The sequence below is a fragment of the Myotis daubentonii genome, chromosome 10, assembly GCF_963259705.1.
Source record: "Myotis daubentonii chromosome 10, mMyoDau2.1, whole genome shotgun sequence".
Taxonomy (NCBI): Eukaryota; Metazoa; Chordata; class Mammalia; order Chiroptera; family Vespertilionidae; genus Myotis; species Myotis daubentonii.
This window is the reverse complement of record NC_081849.1, coordinates 24392669-24405594: the sequence shown is the minus strand read 5'-3', so window position 1 is coordinate 24405594 and position 12926 is coordinate 24392669. Positions and strand designations below refer to the sequence as shown.

Genomic DNA, 12926 nt, shown 5'->3' with positions numbered 1-12926 from the left:
AGGATAAAACAACTTAAATGCCTACCATTGTTAATAATTACTTAATCATATTTCATAATCCGATTTTTAATTTTTTGAAAATATTTTTGAAACATCCTTTTTTTTTTATTTCAGAGAGGAAGGGAGAGAGAGAGAGAGAGAGATTGAAACATCAATGATGAGAAAGAATCATTGATTGGCCTCCTCCTGCACGCCCCACACTGGGCATCGAGCCCACAACTCAGGCATGTGCCCTTACCGGGAATCGAACCATGGCCTCCTGGTCCATTGGTTGATGCTCAACCACTGAGCCACGCCAGCTGGGCTGAAGTATCTTTAGTGATGTGGAAAAGTCCTCAATAAAGGGCTGGATGAGAGTTAGATTCAAGTCTACGTATTCCATATAGTCTCACTTAAAAACAATATTTTATATATGTACATAAAACATGTGGATGGCAATACACTGATATATTATCAGGAGGTTATTTCTGGATATTTGGGGTTGTGGCTATTTATTTTCTTTAAACTTTTGATCATTTCCAAATGTCCTAGAATGAGTATGTATAATTTAGAGTTCTAAAATATGTAACAGATGCTATTTAAAAAATAATTGCCTTCTTAATTATAACTCACTTAAGTGAATATGGCTTTGGTAAAACAAAATAAATTTTGGAGGAGGGTGCTTATGTTTAACCAGCAGTTGTGTTGAATGTAGTTTCAATTTCCAGAGCTTTCAGCTGGAAGCCGAAAGGCAGTGTCAATAGCCACTGAAACAGAATAGGCGAGAGTAGCTGGTGTTGGTTCAGTAGTTCGACAGTGGCAGGGCTGGTGTCTCTTGAATTCTCATGGATATTCTCACATTATTGCAAAATAGATACCTGAATTACTGGAAGTGCACCATTCAAGGTGGGTGGGGTACTGGGAAGGGGGCCAGGGAGGGCAGCACCCTCTGGCTGCCTCTTTTATCAGTTTTATGCAATAGCTTTTCCCAAGGCAATTTTTAGATTTCATTTGGCACAGCTGTATTATATGACCATCCTTAGGCGTTCAGGAAAATGAGTATTTAGTTTTTATAGCCCAAGTATTAGGGGCAGGCAAGGAAGAACGGGTTGGAAATAGATATCGGGTTAGCCAATGAACAGTGTCTGCCACAAGAAAGACATAGAAAATCTTCACTAGATCAGCTAGCTTCACTAAATATTGGAAAAATTGGAAATAGATTAGTCAACTATTGATTGAGAGTTTTTTGTTTGTTTAATTGCTAATATTCCCTCTGAATCTTATTAGGCTGCCTTAAATTATGGTTTTTTGTTCATTTTAAGTGATTAGTAAATATGGTAGGTAGAATAATAATGCCCCTTCCGCACTCAAAGATGGCCCCATCCTGATTCCCAAAACCTGTGACTGTGTTACATCACGTGGCAGAAGGGAGTGAAAGTTGCTGATCAGCAGGTAGGGAGAGTATCCTGGATTATCCAGATGGACCCAATATAAGGCTAAGGGTCCTTAAAAGGGGAAGAGGGAGGCAGGAGGAAGGGTCATAGGGAGATGTGTTGTCGGAAGCCAGGTCAGAGAGATGCAATCTTGCTGGATTTGGAGATGGAGGAAGGGGGCCGTGAGCCAAGGACTTTTGTTTCGGGTGGAAAAGGTAAGGAATGGACTCACCCCCACAGCCCCCAGAGAGGAATGCAGCCCTGCTGACACCCTGATTTTAGCCCAGTGCGACCTGTTTTGGACTTCTAACTTACAGAGCTGAAAGATAAAGAAATGAATGTCTTAAGCCTTTAAGTTTGTGGTAATTTGTTACAGCAGCAATAGAAAACCAGTAGAGTCTTGTAATGTAGAAGTGTATCAAGTTAGTATGTTGTGTACCTTAAATTTACATAATGTTATATGTCAGTTATATCTCAAAGCTAGAAAAATGAGAAAAGAAAACTAGTAGAGATTTTGGTATCCGGAAGTGGGGTGCTGCTTGTTAGATAACAAATATCTAAAAATGTGGAAGTGGCTTTGGAATTGAGCAGTGAGCAGCTGCTGGAAATATTTTGAAGAGCATGATAGAAAAAGCCGCTATTGACTTGAACAGATCGTTACTAGAAATGTGGATGTCAATGACTCTGCCACACAGAAGTGACATAGAGAAGTGACTGTCCGAATAAATATGGGCCTTGCCCTGGCTGGTGTCTCAGTGGTTAGAGCACTGGCCCGCATACCCAAGGGCTTTGGGTTTGGTTCTGGCAAGGGCATGTACCTGGGTTGCCGGTTCATTCCTTGCCCCAGTGGGGTGCATGTGGGAGGCAACCAGTCAATGTGTCTCTTTCACAGCAATGTTTTCTCTCTCTCTCTTCCCCCTCCCCTTTCCCTCCCTTCCAGTCTATCTAAAAGCAATGGGAAAATATCCTTAGGTGAGGATTAAAAAATAATAATAAATAAAATAAAATATGGGCCTTAAAGGTGCTGCTATTGAAAGCTCAGAAGAAAATGGGGAAGATGATAGAAACTGGAGGAAAAGGGATCCTTGTTATATAGTGACAGAAAGTTGGTGGAATTGTGTCCTGCAGTTATGTGGCAAGCAGGACTTATAATCAATGAATTTAACTGAGATTTCCAAACAGTGTTGAGGTGCGGCCTGGTTTCTTTTGTGACAGTAAATTTGAGAGTAGAGAAATTTAGGAGAGACCTGTTAAACAAGAACCAGGAGCTCTTTACAAAAAAAAAAAAAAAAAAAAAAATTGTACAGTAAACCCTCAATTTTGTGAACCTTGATTTAACGGACTTTGAATTTAATGGTCAAAATTTCTGGTCCGTGTGTCATAAATGAAAAGTAACACCCTTTTAATTTTTTGTTGCTATTGTTAATCCTCACCCAAGGATATTTTTTTCATTGATTTTTAGAGAGGAGAAGGGAGGGGAGGAGGAGGGAGGAAGGAAACAGGGAGGGAGTAGGCCGGGATCAAACCTACAACCCAGGTACATGCCCTTGACCTGGAATCGAACCTGAGACCCTTTGTGTGTGGGCTGACACTGTAACCATGGAGCAACACCAGCCAGGGCCACCTGTTAATTATAAAATGCTATTAACCAAGATTTGCTTATAATTAAGTTAACAGGTTAGTTTGTTATTAATTCACTGTTACATTTTTTAAAATTCACTGTTATTTTTAACAAATTTTAGCGAATAGGCCATATGCTGGAAAAAACACTAGTAATTTTGCTGACAAAAATAAATATTACATATCTCCCCCTCTAATCTACACATTGAAATCCAAGAGTCACTGCTCACAAACAATGTTTGGTGAACGATTAGCACGTGATCACTGCATCGGGGGCGGTGATTGGTCCTGTTGTTCCCTGGGGTGACTTTCTGCAGCAGTTTTAATACGTGTGAGCCGATGTTCCACGTGCGCTAAGCCACGCCCCAGCTGTGTGCACCTGTTGACTCTCGATGTGAATGCATGCATTTGCTAGACCTACTCAGTATAAAGTTAAAATGACTGTAATATAGCAAACCTTTCTGTGAAATTAAACTTTTCATACATACTTAAATTTTAATTACACAATCATGTCATATCTATGTAAGTGAAAACAGGTAAGTGAACTAATTTGTCAATTTTTTAACATATACATTTGGAAAACCTACTTTTTTATATAACGGACTTTCAGCTTTAATGGACACCTCCTTGCCTGAGTCTGTTATACAGTGGGGCCTTGACTTACGAGTGTCCCGACTAACGAGTTTTTTGATATACCAGCTGCCTTTTGGCCGATTTTTTGCATTGAGTTGATAGAGTAATTTGAGTTAAAGAGTTCGGTCTCGGAACGAATTAAACTCATAAGTCAAGGCCCCACTGTATCGAGGTTTTATACACCTGAAACTAATACAATGTTATATGTCAATTATACCTTTTTTAAAAAAGGAACCAGGAGTTCTTAATTTTGGAAATTCTTAGCCTACCAAAATGGCAAAGGATGCTAAAATAAAGATCCAGTAGGAAAACATGCTGTAGAGAAAAAGTCAAAGGGGTTACTCTATAGTCTTTTGCTAAAACCTCAGAAAGATTGAAAGGTCAGAGTACTCACTTATACAAAACACTCTGAAGAGATCAAGAGTGGGACTCGGATTCCCTCAGCTTCTAAGGAGAAGCCAAAAATAGAGGCGGGAATATCCAGACAGGATCTCTGAGGGGGCCTCTTGTCTAATGGAGGGCGCATATGGTAGTCCCACAGGCTCTTGAGAGTCTTCGAGCAGCAGCAACACTGCCAGTTTGAACTAAAAGGAACAGAGAGAGGACAAAGTGAAAGAAGGCTGTCAGAGCCCCAAATCTGCAAGCAGGAAACATGCTGCCCGCTGTAAACTGGAAGGGTGGCTCTGAGGGCAGAAGCGCAGGCCCATTGGTAGAGCTGGGGAGTATAGAGAATTCTGCCTAGGACTTGAGCCCTTTTCCAGTTTGCCTGTCTCGATTTCAAATTTGCATGGACCAGTGACTCTTCTTCCTCCGTTTCTCGCTTTTTGAACAGGAATGATTATATCTGTTATCCCATGGCAGTCCCACTCTTGTATTGGGAGCCAAGAACACCTAGTTTTATAGGTTCACAGGTGGAGAGGAATTTTGCCTCAGGATAGATGGATTATATCCAGAGTCTCACCCATACCTCATTTGGTTGATTTTGATGTTATGATTGGGACTTTTGAGTGAAATTTAGGTGAGATTTGGACTTTGCATTGATGCTGTTGTCAACCTAAGAAACGTCCAAACTTGTAAGAATTTTTATGAGCTTATTTGCCAGGAAGCAAAACCTCAACGGATTGAGAAAATGCTCTGGAAAATGGCAGTTTTGCACCTTATCTTATACATTACAGTTAAAGGGGGAGGTATAAGTGGGTTACATGAAATCCACTGGTAATAGATTAGGGAGGTGGGAGAAAGCTCGGGATGAGGTGGGTGGGCAAACCTCAGGAATTGGATAAAAAGTAAAATAATAGACACATATTTCTCTTATATAGGTGGGTACAGGGTGGTTAACAATCAACACGATAACAGTAACAATGAGGGGATGTGTGGTCCCTGCTCTGGTGTAGTAGTTGTGCTTTGGAATGGGGGTTGGGGGGAATGCATGGTATCAGGTATGTTATCCTAGATGCAAAAAGACAACAGACAGGCTCAGTTAAGGTGAAGATTGACATTTGTCAGGGAAAAATACTGCCCTAGGACATGACTACCCACCTTGAACTGCTTTTAGTCAGAAAGTTTTAATTTCAGACCATCCTGTGTAGTTACTTTAGGTCTCTGAGTTTGTAAGGTGGCCACGCAGGCCTCCTTTGAGTCTGTCAGGTTTAGTATGTGGCCCCTTTTGGTCCACATGTCCCTCTTTTGATTATAAATCCAAAGGATGCATTGATGATCAACCTTGTGTTTGGATAATGAGGTCCTAGGGTGCTAGGAAGGCTTATTCCTAGGAAGTCTCAGAATCAGCATCTGTCTTGCTGAATGATGGACCATTGGGGATGGGGCAAGACAGGAACCTTGGATGGAAGTCAAGGCCAAATTTTCTCAAAAGTGAAAAGTAGATAAATGGGAAGCATTCAGGTCTTAAGGGCCTTTATTAAGGGTAATTTCTGGGTCATTTCTAACCTATAAGCTATCATGATCCAAGTTTTGTTGCCTAATTTTCCTATGTATTTTGCATCTAGTATAGCATTCACTTATAGTTTGAGGACATACCTTACATCTTTCCAGCTTTCATAATCTGACCGTGAGATGGATTCCTATTTACTGTGACCCATCTATTTCCATTGGAAGCACTTGTGTGCTGTTGTTGATCTGACTTCCACTAGTTCTGCAATTGGAAGCTGTAGCCTTAAGTTTTAATCAGAACCAAGGCTGTAGGAACACAATGCTGTAAATTACAATTACCATTTAAAATTTCAGAGGCCAAGAGGACAGTAAGAGTTTCAAGATTTCCTGTGCTTCAGTAGTAGTTATAGAGGGCCATGTATTTATTCCATTTCAGCTTCTACCTGAATTAATATAGTAGTCTTTGTTGGGTTAAGGGGTAAGTATATTCCCATAATTAGATTCTGGAATTTATATGTAAAATTCCTTCCTTATATTGTTTTTCACTGACTTTCTACAACTTCCCTCTGCTTTGTTTGTCTCTTTTTATTCCATCAAAAATATCCAGCTTATTAGGACAAACTATTTTAACTTCTCTTAAAAATATACACATCCTTTTCCTTCTTTTTGCAATAGCATTTCTTCTAAATTTCAAAAGAGAAGCTTATAAAAAAAAGAGTATTATAACACCTTCAGCAATTATTAACAGTTGGACTATATACACAAGGTTTGAGAAAAGCCTAAAGAACAAATATAATAATTATTATTAATATTAGCAGACAGGTAAATACATTCAAACAAATGAAATTCAACATCAATTTGTAGGTTTACCTTGCCTTGTCCATGTCTTGGGATAGCTGTCTATTTTTGATGTCAATTTCTCATCCTGGAGAAATCTTTAAATCTCCACTGTAGGAAGAGGCAAGTGTCAGAGACAGGGGCAGATGTCCATTTGTGGTTAAGCACCTGATAAGGTCCCTTCCAATAATGTTGGAGAGAGTTTTTGATTAATGTCTCTTCCAATGGACAAAAAGCTCCTGGTTGTAAGTTGTGGTCTTTGAAGTCTTCATCTCCCAGGAGTGCACTGTGGAATGAATGTTACTAATTTATCAGTTTCTATAAGCTGGTTAATGAGCCCTTGATAATACAGAATGTCTTCTTTTAGTAAAGTTGATTCATATGTCCCTTCATCTTGATTCATAGGGCAGCTGGTGGACTATTTCATAAAGAGAAAGACTATGTTTATCAAAAGAAGTAGATTTCAGGTTGAGGATCAGTATAGGGAGAGCTTTTGGCCACGGGAGATTAAAAGTTTCTAAAAATTTATCTAGTTGAGTTTTAATTGTACCATTTGTATGTAGTAGTTATAGAGGGCTGTGTTGAGGGAGAATTGAGGGTGATAGGCACAATGAAAATATTATAGAATAGGCCACGTGTTACAAATTGATTGCATTATTTGACCAGTATAATGAGTCCCTCAGTCACTGTAACTCAGAGGGAATTCCCCAATTGGGAATTAATTTTTTTCGAATAATTTACCTACCATTAAGACTGTGGCTGTCTTGCCAGGGAATGTCTCAAAGCATACAAATAATAGCTAACACATATTTCTGTTCTTTAGATGGTGGCATTTGGATAAAATTCAATTACCATACTTAAAATGGATCTAAAGGAAGTGGGAAATGTCCTTGGAACCTGTGGAATGATTTCTCGGGGTTATATTTGGATAAATAGAATATGTGCTGTACAGTTTTTGAGTTACAGTAGCAGTAATATTTTTTACTTCGCGAAATTATTTTTTCAAGACCCAATGTTTTAGCTTATGTACATATTAAAGTATAGGTAATTAAACCAGTATATGTGAGATTGGTTTCTGACTGGGTCCAAGTTGTATCTGTTTGCCTGAGACAAAGGTTCTCCCTTTTAATTGTCATATTCTCTTTTCTTCGGCAGTTGTCCATTGGAACTATAAGATTTTTCTTTTTTAAAATTAATAGGAAGTAAGGTGAGTCTCAGGTCTGGATAATTTGGCTGTTTAATGCTGCCTATCTAGCTGTAGCATTAGCTAGTAATTTCCTTTTGTTTCCATGGTGGCAGCTATTTAGAATGTTCTGGAATTTGGATAACTGCTAATTGTTTCAATTTCTGTATGACATCTAATAATTTTACAGCCTATTTTCCATTCTTTATGGGCTGCCCTGAGGAAATTAAGAAACCTTGGTACTTCAACAATATTCTAAAGTTGTGAGCTACACCAAAGGCATAGCTACTATAGGTGTAAATATTGGCTATTTGACCTTTGGCCAAATGACAAGTTCAAGTTGTAACAATTAATTCAGCTTGCTGGGCAGATTTTTTTTTAGGTAGTTATTTCATGTCTAGCTTGGTAACATACCTGTTAATCTTTCAGAGATCCATTTGTAAGCCAGATTAAGTCAGCACTATCAAGGAGTTTCCTGTAAACCATTCCTATGACTAGGAAGGTGACCAGTAAGCAAAACACTTTCATGGATGTCTTCATCCTGTAAAGAAAGTAGCATAGTTGCTGGGTTGATTGTAACATCAAGTTTAAGTAAAATAGGTGCAGGTGGCAAGAGTCAGTCGGCTGACAGAATATTGAGTATGATAAGAATTTAGTGGAGTTCAACACAATCCTATATAATAAAAAGCTAATATGCAAATTGACCAAAAAGAATGACCAATCGCTATGACACACACTGACCACCAGGGGGTAGATGCTCAACACAGGAGATGCCACCTGATGGTCAGAGCGCTCCCATTGGGGGAACGCCGCTCAGCCAGAAGCCCTGAGCAGGGCTCATGGCTGGCAAGAGCAGCGGTGGTGGCAGGAGCCTCTCCCATCTCTGCTGAGCTAAGGAGCAGGGAGCGGGCCTAAGCTGGCAGTTGGACATTCCCTGAGGGCTCCTGGACTGCAGGAGGTTGCAGGCCAGGCTGAGATACCTCCCCAACCCCGAGTGCATGAATCTCGTGCACCGGGCCTCTAGTGAGAAATATAAACAAAAGAGAGCCCACAATTATCTTTTCTGTTTGCTTAACAACATGTCTATAGAAGAGATGGCTGTTATGCATGGAGGGAGCCCTTTGGCTACTGAGTCTAATTGCTGACTATAATAGCCTGTAGTTCTATGATAATCTGTATATTTTTAATTTTTTAAAAAAGTATTTGCTTTATTTTTAATGTGTGTTTTTTTTAAATTGATTTCAAAGAGATAGAAACATCTAATGATAAGAGAAATAACTGTTCAGCTGCCTCCTGCATGCCCCCTACTGGGGATAGAGCCCGCAACCCAGGCATATGCCCCGATTGGAAATCAAACCGTGATCTTCTGGTTCACTGGTCAACACTCAACCACTGAGCCACACCAACTGGGCCTGTATATTTTTTAGTTAAAACTCCTTTATTTTCATGTATAAAAAGTTGGAAAGTTTATAATTAAGGTGTCCCAGAGTGGAAGCTTTAGATGATTCTTTAGAGATTTTATAGCTTGTTTCCCTTCTGGGTTCCACTGAATTGGGTCAGGTCAGTTTGACTTTAATAGACATATAGAGGCTGGGCCATTAATGAAAAATTTGGAACCCAATTGTGAATTTGGAACTCAATTGTGACAATATCCAGTCTAACCCAGGAATTCTCTAAGCTGCTTTCTTGGTTTTGGAAGAGGAAAAAATAGAATTCCTCTGAATCTTTCAGGGTTAATTAGTAGCCCATTTTTAGAGATGAGATGGCCAAGGTATTTTACTTGAGGTAAACAGAATTGAAGCTTATCCTTTGAGACCTTATGTCCTTTTATAGCTAGCTATTGTTATAGACAAATTGTGTCCTTTTTCCAGTCTAGTAATGTCCTAGAGCATACAAGTAAATTATTCACATACTAGAGGCCCCATGCAAGAATTTGTGCACAGGTGGGATCCTTCGGCCTGGCCGTCAATCGGGGCTGATTGGGGCTGGCCGGCTGGTGTGGGGAGGGACTGTGGGAGGCTGGCTGTGGGAGTGCACTGACCACCAGGGAGCAGCTTCTGCATTGAGCATCTGCCCTCTGGTGGTCAGTGCACATCATAGTTACCAGCCGGTCGTCCGGTCGTAATGGTCGCTAGGCTTTTATATATATAGGTTGGATTAGAGTGAAATCTTGTAAAATCTCTAGAAAAAAATTTAACATCATTTAAGTAAGCTTTTAGTATCTAAGAGAAATAGGTGGGACTTTGTATATCTCTAAGGCATTACTGTTTAAGTAAACTTGTAATCTTCCCAGGTGAAAGCAAAGACGTATTGACTGTCTTTTTCTGCTGGAATGCTGAAAAAGGCACCACACAAATCTATTACTGAAAGCTATTGGCAGTCCACAGGAATAGCTGATAATAGGTTATTGAATTTGGAACCACAGGATGTTTGGGAATAATTGTTTTATTTATAGCTATGAGATTTTGTACTAATCTCCCTTCTTTGAGTTTCCTTATTGGAAGGAAAGGAAAATTACAGGGGCTCTTGCATGGAATTGTAAGCCCCTTTAAAAAAGTAATCTTGTATATTGGGCTGACTTCCAGCTTGTGCATAAAGAATATTGGTGATTGGAAAAGGCCTGTAGTTGCATTTTAATGTCCTGTAACAAGCAGTCAGTTCCTCTTGTGAGGGAGGTTTCTTTAAAATCATTTTTTCCCCCAATTGGTTCAGTACCTGATTTATTGACTTCTAAATACATTTCACCCTTCTGGAGAAAGGGTAGTGGGCATCATTGGTTTCAAGAAAATCTTGCCCTCTCAGGTGAATTGAGGCAGATTTGATCAGCAATATATGTATATTCCTCTTACATTCACTAGTTAGAAGGGGACAGGTTCTCCCTTCCTCTCTGAAATCAATAAAAAAAGACATTGGTAATTAGATATCCCTACCATTTGCACAGAAGCTTTACTCTAACGTAGGTTTGGTTAAGAACAGATAAAATAGCCCCAGTATTTGAAGGACCTTAGTAATTTCCCCCCTTTTTATGGTAGATTTTAATTTTTCTTAAACTATCAGTAAAGAGAAGGGGAAAACATCCTCAGAGCAAATCTGTACTTGTTTTTCTCTCTTTTTAAATTTTCTCTTTATAAATCCTATTTCAGCTTCCTATAGTTCTTTTTAAGGTGGCCTGGCTTTATACAGATTCCTCTATAGTTTCCCAGCAGACTGTACTTATCAGTTCTCTTGCCAGAAACCAGTAAGTATATTAATCGGAATAGGTCAGAATAGCCAGGATTACATGTTCTAAACAGTTAAATTAAATTCCTTTACAAACCCATCAGTGTCCTAGAGAAAATCGGGGAACAGTTGCTGGTTCCTCTCTGCCTGAGACCAGATTTTCTGCAAAGGGAGCTGCTAGAATCCCTGGATTATCCTTGTCTGAATTCCTATTCTCATTTTCCCTTAGGTCAGTGGAGAGTGATAGTGCAGGAGATACAGAGGAGATAGAAGGGAAGGAGGAAGGGAGGAGAAGGGTAAGTCAGGACAAGGAAGCTCAGAGAGCAAATATAGTGGAGCTGTGGAAGGTGGAAGAATGAGAAGTTAGCATTTATTAGCTTCAGAAGCCTTCTTTAGTTCAGAGCCAGTCTCTAAAATTTCTTATTTAAAAAATAATTTATCTGTGCTCTTCCTAGAAGTTTTCAGTTTCCTAATCAAGATATGTTTTCCATTCATTCAGTTTAATTTTAGAGCCAGCATTTTCTGATTTTGCATGCAAAAATTAAGTGCTGAAAGAAAACTTGCATTTTTGGCCATTTTAAGTTGATATCATTCCTAGTTAAATATTCTGATTTCTGTTAAGTATTTGCAAGTAAAGGCTTCCTACGAGGTGTATTAATGGAGTCTGGGGTTTGAGAGTTTCTGGCCTTTTGGTTTTTTGTTTGTTTAATCCTCACATGAGGATATGTTTTTATTTATTTTAGAGAGGTATGAGAGAGAAATATCGGTTGGTTGCCTGAACAACTGGGGATCGAAAACACAACCTGGGTATGTGCCCTAAGCAGGAATTGAACCCATGATCTTTTGGTGTATGGAATGATGCTCCAACCAACTGAGCCACATTGGCCAAGGCATTATTTTGGGAGCTGTAGAGTCTGAACAAATCTCTAGGGATAGTGAGTAGTGCAAGCATGTCAAACTTGGGGCCCAGCCAATATAACAGTATGTAAAAAAAAGTTTTAATAAAAATTTCGTAACTTAATTTTTACAATATCCTGTTATACATAATTATTAATAACGAACTACAACATTCGCTAATAACTGATTACTATAATTGTGTTGCATTCATTTCCTTTACCCACCTTCCGTGCAGGTACACCATTTCTCTCCACTAATACTAGCAGCAAATATTTTAGCAGCCGATGGCCATGTCATTAGTCTTGTACTAACTTGTTTGGTGTGTGCAACAGGAAATATTTCGCTTTTAGAGAACAAGAAAAATAGGTTTATTTGCGTTACGCTTATGAATTTGTGCAGTTATTCAGTGTCTGGTAAGTTAATGTTCAATAAGGAATACTATTTTTTATTAAAACGTTCTATTTTATGTTAACGATGACTCATTTATTTCAGCCCTTTGTATTCATCATGTCTCTATCAAAATAAACCTACGTTTCTGTGAAAATTGAAGCTTTTGTTTATTTGCGGTCCACAGAAACTTAAACCTTGTTTATTTGGTCCGTGTTAGCCTTTGAGTTTGACATGCTTGGTGTAGTGGGTGTGCTGGTGTGCTGCTTGTTGGTTGAGTTCCACAGGGCTCTCACCTCTTGAGTTACATCAAATCTCTTAGGTGCTTTTGTTTCTCTCCCCGGCTGTCTAATACAGCTGTGTGGACTCAGAGTGCTAGGTGACCAACCTGGACAAGCGCAACCCTGGACAAGTCAATTGTTTAATTACAGCTGAGTTGGAATTCCCTATGGGGCTTCTGCATGTCATGGGTAATGCCCCCTGACACCTCTACAGAGATTCTTAGTCAACTAAGAATATCCGAGATTCAGGCTGGAGTGAGTATGTGCCCCTTATCTTCAGAGCAGAACAAGTTCAGGCTCTCATTTTTCTGCAAAAGGTTTTTGTTCAGACTTTCAGAAAGCAATTCCAATGGAAAAACCAAAGTTAAAAATCAGCCACCTATTTTTCCTTCAGTACTGCCTTTGCCTGGGTCCTCTCAACCCTTAACTTTTTAGTTCCACCTTGAGGGTTAAAAAGAAAGAAAAATAAAAGGCAGCTCAAGTAAAATCTGGGCCTCTTACTTTAAGACAGGGAGGTCTGGAATTCCAAGCAAAACTCACCCAAGTCCACCCGATGCAAAACTAGGA

The 12926-nt window shown here is 39.3% G+C and overlaps 1 protein-coding gene across 2 annotated transcripts in view; it reads left to right on the top strand.

Annotated features, from left to right (window-relative positions):
• COPG2 (COPI coat complex subunit gamma 2) overlaps positions 1 to 12926 on the top strand; it is a 380960-nt gene that overhangs the window by 21375 nt on the left and 346659 nt on the right. The window lies entirely within an intron of this gene.